Below are 12,408 nucleotides of genomic sequence, written 5' to 3' on the forward strand. Positions count from 1 at the left end.
CTGCTGGTCCCTGTTTCTGCTTTTTTAAATTAAAGCATGTATATGGCAAATAAAACTCAAACAATATAGAAAGGGACATCAATGAAAAAGATAACAGGTTCCCTCCCCAAAAGTAACCAACAGTTTTCTTCTGAATCTCTCTGGAATTTAGAATTAATTAAAAACGAATGTATAAAATTACATATACATATACCTACATTCCTTTACACACATATACAAATGAAATTACAATATCTAGTGTTTTGCTTTATACACTTAATAATAGATGAGCTCTGTCCCTAACAGCAGGTAGAAATTTTTCCGCTTAAAAGAGCCAGACCTGGGAACCAGCAGTTAGCGTAATGGCTATGTTGCTGGATTCCCATGTAGTCCACCGTGGTTCGCGTCCTGGACCCGGTGGCTTAGAACTCACGCCGGGCACGTGTGCGTGCGTGCCCAAGATCCCGAGAGGAGAATGGAGGAGAAGGGATTGCGGCGTGACCATCCCCCCTGGGGGGTGATTTCTCGCTTTCTGTCTCTATGTCTCTCTCTGTCTGTCTGGCGAGCGCACGCGCCCTATAGCGAAAACCTCTCAAAAGAAAAAAAAAAAATTAAAAAAAAAAAAAGAGCCAGACCTGTGTTAGTATGCGTGTGGCCGCTGTAAGGTAAGCAGACAGTATGGACGACTGGAGGGGCTAGGTGAGACAGCTCATTTCAAGATGAGCGTCTTTGGGTAGGGATAGGCCAATTTGGCTGGCTTCTTAGGTTTCTAGTGAGATGAGCTGGGGCCTGAGGGTGGCTTAAGTATTCTAGTTCAGCCTTTTTTATTTTTTTATTTTTGGCGAAGGGCGTGTGCACACGCCAGAGAGGGAGATGGAGCAAGAGGAGTAAGCAGCCTCTTTCCCCACCCCCACGGGGCATGGTCACCCTCCAATCCCTTCTCCCTCACTTCTCCCTCCTTTCGGATTTTGGTTGTGGCAGCACACCACCAGCCCCATTTCTAAAGCCGCAGGTCGCGGGCTCAAACCTCCGGGTAGGCCCTATAGGAAACAGCCTGCCTTAACCACTAGGCCATAGGCCAACATTTTATACTTCCTTTACTTTTTGTACTAGAGAAACTGGGACAGTTAGTTTAGGAGGATTACGCGTTGCATGAAGAAGGGCATGACCGGCTGCGAAATGGAGCCGGCCAAGGAGCAGCTGACATTCCTGGAACTGAGAAGGCATCTGGCGTTGGGAAAACTGCAGGGCTGGTTTTCTACACACTTTAACACGACCGACTCATCACTGCTCCCTCTCCACTCTAGGAAAATCCTTTTCTTTTTCCACACTGTCCGCAGGAGGATTCACTGCGCTTCTTTTTCGAGGCCCGGGGCTAGGGTAGGTTTTCAGTGGCGCCACCTGACTACACCCTTCATTCTTTCCCCGCCCCCCGCGCCGCGGGAATTCCGAGATCTGGGCGGGCCTTTCGAAGAAGCAGAGATAGGACATTGTGGCCGTCAATCAGACCTCCCTGATACCCGGATGTGAAGCGGTGCGCGATACAAAGGCGAATTTCCATCCAACGCCTCGCTTGGTACAGTGGCCAATAAGCATTACTCAGTTAATAAATGGCAGGGAAAATAACCAGTTACAAACTAATTTCTCTTACGCATGGGGAAATTCTCCTGCTTGGTCTAACCCACTGCTGATTCTGATTGGATAGAATTGTGAGGAGCGGTAGGACTGTTCAATTAGGAGCAAGAGCGAGAAAAAGCCCAGCCAATAGGAAGAGCCTCAGAAATGGGGCGGGGAATAGGTCTTCTCCTCGGCGGCAGAGGAGACTCGGGGGCCATTTTGTGAAGAGTTGGAGACGGAGCGGTTGTGGCCGCATTTCCTACCTCCAGCTGCAGTCGGCTTCTTTGCCTAGAACTTGGGAGCGAGAGATTCAGGATCGAATCTCTTTTCCCTCACCTTCTTGGTAAGTGGAGAGGGTGGTTGCAGCAGGGGTTTTGGTTCTTGGGGGAGCACGAGGGAGAGAAGACGAGGGAACCTTCTCTCGGTGGAGTAACTAGGCCCTCAGGCCCCCATTTATTCTCCACGCTTTGGAGGATTAGGTCTGACGCAGGAGGGAGATTTATAGGCCTCAGTCTTTGCGTAGAGTTAACCTTAATGTCCTGTAGGCCACGATCCGCTGGGAAAAAGATTCTTTTTTTAAAAAAATTTTTGCTCTTCCTGTGTTAACGGCTGCTTTCATTTTCTTTGACGGTAAGGACTCCAAGAGCTATCATGGAAGTTAAGAGAAAAATACTCAATAATACCTACAGTTGAAGTTTTACCGTATATCGATGCCTTACATTACTTCCAGTTCCTTAAATTTAAAAATTGGGTGACTAGTGGAGGAGGTTTATCAAGTACGGTGAGCCTAAAATTCTACAGCGTGCCGCATGGCATTGAAAGTATTTTTAATAATAGGTTTAATGTTCTACTGATTATTTTTTATTTCATTCTTCGTGAGTTAATGATGTAACTCAGTATTTTCCTGTTTCATTTTCAGAAGAAAACGTTGTAATTTAATTTTCAAATTAACAAATAATTACAGCTGACTTTCTATCTGCAGGTTACAAATCTCTTGAAATATATTAAGTTAGTGGAACTTTGCTTGAGGTAGGTATTACTACCTTTCTCAGACAGAAATTGAGGAACGAGTGTTGATTGCCAGGGTCATATTAATTAAATCAGTAGTAAAGTGAGGAATTTGACCACTAGGTCAGTCGAGTGGTTTTGTGTAGTTTATTGGAATGCCAGGTATTTGAATCCTTAGGAGAACTTAATTACACAAACCACGAGGTGACTGGAAATTCCCAAACTGCATTTGGGGAAAATTTTTCATTAGGAGATTTGGGTGGCATTCATTGTTAATATAAAATTTAAGTGGTGAGCTTAAAATTTTATTCTCAGGATATTTTGCCATTAATCTCCCCTTTCATATAAACTTGGCAAATATGCTTTTTATTACTCAGGTATTAGTGGAGCTACTACTTGGTATCTGTTTTTGCTAAGTTAGAAATTACATAGGTGGGTATTAAGTGTCACATTTATTTATCAGGAAAATTACTTTTTAATCCTTAATTTGGTGTATTTTAATTACATAATATCTTAATCTGTTAAATCTCAGAAAAATCCATGCTAATTATTAGTTTCAACCAATTTTGCCAAGTAAGAAATTCATTGCTTAGGAAAACTGATAGAAAATAAAAAACAGGCAGTAGAAAATATGCTCCCCCCCCACCAGGCCTAAACATGTTGGTGTTTGTTATACATGGATGTAAAGCTAAAATTTGCCACTGCTGAACTGAAAAATGAGGTAAGGACAGGAATTGAGACATCATCTAACTAATAAAAATATTGCAGACAAAGAGAAACATCAGAAATTAATATTTAATAACAGTTACTGGTAAGAGTTGAAATTAATGAAGTGTGCTTTTCTTGCCTTGAGGTATTGGGAATAATGGGTTTCTTGGGGTCAGCATGTACCACGGTAACAAAAGTTCTTTTGAGTTAGTATCTATCTGAAACTATTTTAACACAGAATTAATATCAAACAATTTTAGACATTCTCAACTAGGTAAGCATTAGTAACATTTTCATGTCTGGTGGGGGGTTTAAGAAGGAAAACTGGGAAGGGTTTAAGAAGGAAAACTAAGCTGCAGGTCTTCTGAAACTATACCTCCTAGTGCTCATGCTATTCTCAGAAATAATAGTGGTGTTTGCTGTTCCTTCTGTAGGGAATTCATACATATATTTGTAATTAGGTCTCTGGAGGGTTTGAGAGCATCTGACTTTGTTTTGTATGGAATGACTCTTAGAAACAAGGAAGGTATCTAATTGTCAGTTTTTACCAGTTAATGTTAAAGTGGTCACTAAGTAAATGTTAACTGGGTAGCATAACAGATGAAGTAATCTTGTCCTAGGTGTTAGGTAAACTAGATTTTAGTCCCATTTGCTGATTTTCTGTCTGGAAAAAATTTCTAGATTAGTTTTATAGCTAGATTTTTTATTAAAACAAATTTGGGGGGGTTATAGTGCCTGCTTTCCCAGAGACAAAGAGGGAGAGTGAGAAAGCAGCCTGCGCCCACCCCCGTGGGGGAAGGATGACCATGCTGTAATCCCTTTTTCATTCTCTAGGGATTTTGGGTAGGCACACACATGTACCTCCCATTTTCTTTTCTTTTTTTAAGAAGTTTTTGCTATAGGGTGCATGTACTCAAAAGTGAGAAGTCACCCCTCAAGGGATAGCCACACCGCAGCCCCTCCATTCTCCTTTCAGGACTCTGGGTGTTCATGCACTCCCGGTATAAGTTTCAGACCTTCAGATCTAGGACTCAAAAACCCGCAATCAGCCATGTGGGAGTCCAGCACCTTAACCACTACGCCTCTTATTCCCACCCCACCCCCCACCTTGTTTTCTAAGCTGCTATATCCATGACTTAAACTGGAGTTCTGTAGTTGGCCATTTGTGAACCAGCTGCCTTAACCAACATGGCACCTGCTGGCCCTAAGCCTTAACCCGTTTTAATTTCTTGTTTCTATAACTTAAGTAATTTGTTGCCAGAAGGCTGAAAAGTGTGCAGATAGTAAGCATTTTTAAAACCAATAGTAATTATTAACTATTTTGGAAGCAGTATTTCAGTCTTCAAGTCATTGTATTTATATGTAGTTGTCTTTGGGGAGTATTATTTGCTCATTCTCATTGGAAATATTACATTATGGTTATGTAAATGATTTATTAGAGGATTGACTGGAAACCACAACTAAGAGTAGGTAACTGCCGGTGTTAGAGACTAGAAACCTAGGATTCATAAATGGAAAAAGGACTCCTATTTTAAGTTCCCTTGGTAAGTTTACTATGAGTTCTTGCATTTATATCAGGAAAACTATTGGAAACCTTAGTGCTCAAACTTATTTTTGTTGTAGTATCCTGGAAGAGTGAGGCATTTGGTTTAAATAAATGATTTCCTAACAGTGATAAGAGATTTCTTAAAAATTTTCCAGTGATTCTCAAACAAGCTGACATCAAATAAGCAAAGAGGGCTATTTAAAACTAGAGTTTCTAATTGTTAAGTCTGGGGTGACACTCAGTGCTGTTGGTTGGTAAAATTCACTTTGAGAGCATCCCTGAATAGGGTTTGCTAAAGTATGATCTGGGATTACTTTTACATGAGAAGCATTAGTTAGCTGAAATTGCTTGGCCCTTTTTAAATTAGTGGTAGCTTAATTTTACATGACATCTCAGGAGATAACCTTAATTTGAATATCATAACTTCTTGACATTCAAAGATACTAGTGCTTGCTTTTCACATTACAGTTTATGTCTTATGGCATATGTGCAAAGGATTTGTTTGTATGTAAGTTATAAAGTAACATATCTGGAAAAAAGTTTTTTTCATCCTGAAAATTTTGAATACTAGGTTCAGACTGTGACTCCAAACAAGAAAATTGAATGTTTCACTGTAACTGTACCTCTTCCCAGACATTGACTGAGAATAACGTTCAAGTGTATGTTCTCTACAATCATAACACTTTTTTTTTTCAGTTTGTACATTTGTACAGCTTTATTTATCAGTCCAACTATAAAGATAACATGCCATGCTTAAACATTTTTTTTTTTTAAATAAGGTTTTCGTGATGGGGTTTGTGTGCTCCCCAGAGAAAGAAAGTGGGAAATCACCCTCCAGGGGCCACTATCACTTTTCCATTCTCCTGGGAATTGAGGCATGCATGCACACGTGCCCAGAGTGATTTTCAAGCTGCCAGGTCTGGGACTTTGCCATGTGGGAGTCCAGCTCCTAATCACAATGCCTGATTTTTTTTTTTTCCCCTATTTACAGTTAAACTTTAGAGATAACGGTACCATTTCTGTTGCTGTAGTCCACTATACTTGTCTCAGGAAACACTTTTTTTAAGCTCAGTTTAAAATAGTTTACTGAACTTTGTAAAGGAGATTGATAACCTCATGAAATGTGAATGCAACCAATTCAGTCATGTTTGGAAAATGAGCTGCAGTTTGATTGCAGTTCTTGATTTAATTGACAAAACAACCAGTTTGTTGCGCATATCATTATTTAACTTACTGTAGTACTGTTACCAGATTATAGAAATCCATTCCCTCAAATTAGCTAATATACATTAGCTAGTGGATAAACAGTGGGCCACAGAAATGTAAGAAATTCCATAAAACCCTTTATTTTTTCCCAATCAGTTTAATGGCATTATTCAGTAGCTATAATAATTTTTTCCTCCATCTGTATGGATCTTTACTCTGTCAGTGAGTGTTCTGGAATGATGTGTTCCTTATTTAAATCATTTTCCCTCCCTAACTGTAGAGCCTGTCAGGTCTTAGGGTTTAATCACATGTTGGTTTGAATGTAGGTGGAATTATCTCTATAGTGTGTTTCTTCATAGTAGATCGACCATTCACTGTCAGTCTGTATCATAGGAAAAAGTACATGGACTAAACGTTTAAAACCCATGAATCTGCTTACTTTCATAATCTTTATATTTGACATTGCTCACTTTTTCATCTTTCTATTCATTAGCCTGGTTTTTCTGTATTTTCTTTGCCCAAACTTCTGATTATCAAGATAAACGCTTGAATGTAGACTCATATTTGAGATCCTTAAGAAGGACATGTACTTTATTTTAGTCACCCATTTATGTTGAATTGTGGAAACAGTCACTGATAGAGGCTCTCCCATCCCACATGCTTGTTTTCGCTTTACCAAAATGTTAGATGCAGTAGACAGATAACTCTGTCTTGGGGGTTTAGGGCACAACATATCTGAGGAACTCTGACTCAATCTATCCCTTCTCCTTTCACAGGGCAGCAAGGCGAACCCCATCCCTACTCACTGGAGCTCAGCTTTGATTTTTAACCTCCCTTCCCCACCCTTCCAGAACACACACATTCCCATTCCAAAACTGATTTTATAAAGACATTTCAAACATACTGATGCAACTTGGTGTGCACTACAGCAAACTTACAGGTGTTTTTTTTTTTTGTTTCCAAACATGGGACCTGGATTTAATATGTAATTTTTAAAATTTCTATTTCTATTTTTTCTGCAGCAGTTGGGTTAGAGGAGGAGGAGCCTTTTAGCCTCTCATAAACTGACCTCTCTATTTCCTCGTGTATTTTTAAGATTGATTGATGATGTGGAAAGGGCTTTGCTTGTCTGCTACTAAGAACTTTACCCTTGCGGTTTTTGTGGAAGCTGCTTTTGGAAAGAAAAAAAATGAACTTTGCTGACTTGACATTTTTGCACCTCCCGTTTTTCTAATCTGGGCTATTTTTATTTTTGTTTTTTTACAGTGAGATTTTTTTGATCTTCAGCTACAGTAAGTTATTCCAATTTTTTTTTTACATTTTTCCTGACTTTCCGCTGATTTCCTTTTTATTGTTGTTACTAGTTACTATTTATTACTATTATTATTATACTTATGATGGTGATGATGATGATGATAATGACACTGATGATTTTTAACCGGATTAAAATCGAGTTTTTCTGAATGTTCATAAGAATTTCTCCAGCCTCCTGATTGACTTTGGAGTTTTACTTACGTCTTGGGAGAAAAGGTGAAGGCATTAGCATTTTTAAGTGGATTGATCACATAAACCTTTTCTCCTCCAACCCTCCCCTTGCCCTAAAAAAAAACCCTACACTGGAAATAATTTTACTGGCTGTTAAGTCTGTGACCTTATTTTTCCTGATCTTTAACTTAACTGTTTTAGAGCATCTCTGGACGTCTGTATTTTTAATTTTTTTTATTTTTGTTTTTTTATTTTTAATCTTTCATTTGTTAAATTTTTAAACTGTGCTGCAATAAAATGTGTGTGGTACTACGTAACACCTATGATGATGATGGCACTTTGCCAGAAAGCCATCTTCCTCCTGTTTCCCTTGAAATCCCATCCTGCTTTTCCTGTACACTACCCCTCACAAACCACAAGCTGCAGCAACATGGATGCCCAGCCTGGAACAACAGCAGCCAGGATGACCTGGAGCCAGGGGGCCCTTCGGATGAGATGCACACCCTTCCTGGGTGATGGTAAGAGGTGTGAGGTCCACTTGGTTTCATTGGAAAGGCTAGGAGATAGACGCATTTAGTTGGTGTGGTACAGGTCAGAGCCTCTAATAATAGTTGGGTTAAGCCATTTGAGTGTTCCTCCAGATGTTTCCCAAGGGAGGCAACCCCAGTTATACATAAACTAATGGGATGAGTTTCTAATTAACTTTGGTTGTTTGAAAGTTTTTGGTAATTAAAAAGAAAAGCAAAAGATTACCTATACTTTAGAACAAAAGACTGTTTTAATAATTAGTTACATGGATTTCTCAGGCAGTCTTTTCTTAGATACAAATTAGTAAGAATTTTCCATTATTTAGAATGATCTTCCTTGGGTTTGTGACATCTTTGATATCCTACTTGAGACTTTATTTCATTAAAATTTAACATGAATCCATTATAGAGATATGCTGTAGTATTAAAATGCTATCTCACTGAAAAGTTTTTAAAAATTTGAGAAAAGAATAGGCTTTCTAGCTTCAGAAAATAGGGATATCTGTTTAATTTTTGCATCCAAATGAGGAAAGGATCTGGGACTGACATCAATAGTGATTTTAGCAACTGGTAGTATTTAATTGGGTACTGTAGAATATTCTCATAACTGTTTTAGAGTTGCTCTGATAGTTTTTCAGCTGGGGCATAAGTAGGATAGTATTATAAGGTATTTTCAGTGCTCCAGGACTAGGTTTATTCTCATACTTGCCACCTTCCCTTAGTCTGATAAAAGTAAATAAATACCTACTTAAAGTGAGAACCTGGGATCAGAAGACGTGCTGGACTCCTATCTATGTAGTTGACTGCGGTTCAAGTCCTGGACCCAGTGGCTTAAAACTTCATGCTGAGCCTGTGTACCCATGATTCCAAGAAGAATGGAGAAGGGATTGTGGCGTTACCAGTCCTGATGGGGCACTAGTTCTCACTTTGTGTCTCTGTCTCTCCTGTGAATGCACATTCCCTATCGCAAAAATCTCTCTAAAAATAATAAAAGAGGGCACCTAAAGTGACCTCAAAGGAAGGCAGAACAGGAGAAAGTTTAAAGCAAAAGGTCTAAAGCTATCTGGAAAAGAAATGGGAATATTTAATGGGTCCAGGTTTTATTGATGCCCTCTATAATAAGAGCCATTTCTCCTTTTGCTGATTTTGTGGCAGCTATTCATTTTAAGTTCAGTTTGATTCATTTATTGCCAATTGTACAAATCCACTATTTAGGTTTGTTTATTTATTAGTTGAATGTAAGAGACAACACCCAACAACATCTGATATCATGATCTACTCTCAGATTCATCCAGCCCCATATGGGCATACTTGTGCCTCACATATATAAGGAGTACTTGGGGTGCAAACCTGGGACCCGCTCATCTGCTTCAGCCTTGTAGAACTTTGTACTTTACTGCTGTGTCACCATCCAGCCCCAAAGTTAATTTTATGGGTCACAGTCTTCTGATTTTTAAGATTAAAAAAAAGCACAAGTTTTTATATTTAGTTTCGTGAAGCTTTGGGAGACTTGGAAAATCACTGTTGATTTAGATATAAATATAGCCTGTAGAAGCATATAGAAATGGATACATAACGGACTTTAAGTTTAGGGAATGGTTTTAAGAGGAAGTGAGGTGAACTAATACTTAAGGCTAGATCTTAAAAAATTGATATACTATCTGTGTCAAGGAGTTTATATTCAGAAATCAATGGTGAGCCATTGAAAGATGCTGAAGTGAAAAGTGTCAGTTTCCATTTTTAGAAATGTTCTATTAATAATAGGGTATAAATGGCTAAGAGGCGAATGAGGTTGGAGTAGGAGATAAGGGAGTTATTAAAATCCAAGGAAGAATAATGGCCTCGCCTGGATTAAAGGGATTAATATTAGAAAGTTTAGATTTAGTGATGGATGGCCATAGATTGGACAAGACAGATTTGGCTTGACTCCTTCGTTTATAGCTTCTGGATGAATATAGACACTGGAATGTAAACAAGGGAACAGTCTAGTTTCGAGGTTGGGTAAACTATCTTTGAGAAACTTATGAAACTTTTGCAGATTTATTGATTAAATATTTGAGTGCCTATCTAGAAAGCATCAGGCTTAAACATAAAGGGATGAAACCAAGCATTGTCTGGCCTTTTTGGTATTTCCAGTCATTGAGGGGAGAAGTGAACAATAGCACTTGGACCATCTGGTATAAGGATAGTAAGGGAACCAAATTAAAACCTGGAGGTGGAGTTATGCTGCTAGGGAAGTGACTGTAAAGTAGTTAATGGCAAAGTTTAGCTGTGGAAGTTGAATATCCTATGAAAGCACAAGTAGTAGGGAAATAAATTTGGCCTCTTGAGCAAGAAATACTTCTGGTTAATAGTCACCAGGCATACATAGAATAAGATGTTTTAAAAAGATAGGTAAAGACCAAGCATTCATAGTACAGTGCCTTACAAACTTGTGTTTAAGATCTGCAATATTTGGAGATCAGCAGTTAGTGTAATGGCTATGTCCCTGGATTCCCATGTAGTCAACCGTGGTTTGAGTCCCAGACCTGGTGGCTTAAACTCATGCTGGGTGTGTGTGCGTGAGTGCCCAAGATCCTGAGAGGAGAATGGAAGAGAAGGTATTGTGGCGTGGCCATCCCCTCCCCCACCTGGGGGGGGTGATGCCTTGCTTTCTGTCTCTCTGGGGAGTGCATGCGCCCTATAGTAAAAACCTCCAAAAAAAGAAAAAGATCTACAATACTTGGGGGACACAAAGGATAATCTATTAGAGAAATGTAGGGGAAAATGAGATGTGGTCTATATCTCAGGAATTTCCTTCTGGCTTTTGTATGGGAAATGTTAAGTAAGCACAGTACCTTAGACCTATTTGAGTAGATCACTGTATCTTTTGAAAAAGCAGTAACCATACACCTGGTTTTTTAATAAGTTTTGTTTTTAATGAGCAAATATAATTAGTCTGAAAAGGTTAGGTTCATTGAGAACTGGTCAAGCTCCAGAAAATCACTTGGTATTTCTGTAACACTCAGTTCGGTCAGATACTGTACAGGCACTTTGAGATTGGGAAGGAACATAGAAGCTGCATTTCTCCTTTTGGGAAATAAACTGCGTATTTACCACTGGAAGTTCTTTTTTTTTAATTATTTAATTTTATTTATTCATTCATTTAATTTGATCAGAGATAGGAAGTGAGAAAGCCAGCTGCCAGGACCAGGACTTGAACTGTAATCAGCCATGTGGGAGTGTCCAGTGTGCCTTAACCATCATGCCACCTGTTGGTCCCCACCACTGGATGTTCTTAATTTGTGTTAATTTACTTAATTATCATAACCTTGGTAACTGTTTTCTTTATTTCTTTTCTTTCTTTTTTGTTTTGGAGAGGTTTTTGCTCTAGGGCACGTGTGCTTGCCAGAAAGTGAGAAATGACCCCCTGGGGTGATGGCCATATCGCAGTCCTTTCTCCATTCTCTCTGGATCTTGGGCACGTGGCGTGAGTTTAAGCCACTGGGTACAGGACTCAACCATGGTCGGCTATGTGGGAGTCCAGCAACATAACCATTTTAGGTTCTGGTGGTCCCAAGTAACTGTTTTCATTCACATTTTAGAGGTGAGAATATTGAAGCATAGAATTTAATTTGTCCAAAGTTAGACATACTTAAGTGGTGTAGTGCATGTAACGCGGGCAGTATGCCTGCAGGTTTGAACCTTTAATCATTAAACTAGATGGCTTTGATCAACCTGATGTGCTATCTATTTTATAAAAATAAAACTTAATTGGGTTAAAGTACAAAGCAACAGGAATCCTGCCTTGGACTTTCTGTTTTCTAATTGCCAGGGGCCTTGGGCCTGAGAGAGAAAGCATTCCCTAGAGGGATATGGTTTTGCTGCATTCCTTTCTCCATCTTTACATTCTGTCTGGATTTGGGGCACACATCCATGTGCCTGTGTAGTCTATATGGACCAGTATTCTTGTCAGTCAGCCATGTAGTATCAGGCGCTCAACCAATTGACAACAGGGACAACTTTTATTTTCAAAATTTTATAAATTTTATGTTGGTAGGTTTTGCCTTCAAATTTATCTGCTTTATTTAGTTTTAATTTGCCAGAGGGCATGTTGTTCCTCAGAGTGAGGGAAAAGGAAAGAGCACCCCACAATATAGTCATGCTACTATACTATCTCTTCTCCATTTATACATCATATCCAGATTTTAGGCATACACGTGCATGCATCTGAGATTTTCTTTTTTTTTTTTTTTTTTTTTCCCTTTTTTTTTTTTTTTTGGGAGTTTTTTTTTTTTTTTTTTTTTTTTTTTTTTTGCTATAGGGTGTGTGCACTTGCCAGACAGAGAGAGA

General features: G+C 39.0%; 1 protein-coding gene across 7 annotated transcripts in view; it reads left to right on the plus strand.

The window, feature by feature from the left end:
• Positions 1-1,796: 1,796 nt before the first annotated feature.
• The window catches only part of HNRNPC (heterogeneous nuclear ribonucleoprotein C), a 62,742-nt gene continuing 52,130 nt past the window's right edge, over positions 1,797-12,408 (plus strand). For 4 of the 7 annotated variants that reach the window (XM_014592792.2, XM_027765517.1, XM_006161423.2 and 1 more), the window contains exons 1-2: positions 1,797-1,939; positions 7,331-7,356. The gene's annotated coding sequence lies outside the window, so the exon portion shown is untranslated. Of the gene's footprint in view, positions 1,940-2,578; positions 2,626-7,330; positions 7,357-7,834; positions 8,068-12,408 lie in introns of those variants that run through there. The other 3 variants (XM_014592793.2, XM_014592794.2, XM_014592795.2) reach the window with 3 other exon arrangements.

The sequence above is a fragment of the Tupaia chinensis genome, unplaced genomic scaffold (genome assembly GCF_000334495.1).
Source record: "Tupaia chinensis unplaced genomic scaffold, TupChi_1.0 Scaffold138584_1, whole genome shotgun sequence".
Lineage (NCBI taxonomy): Eukaryota > Metazoa > Chordata > Mammalia > Scandentia > Tupaiidae > Tupaia > Tupaia belangeri.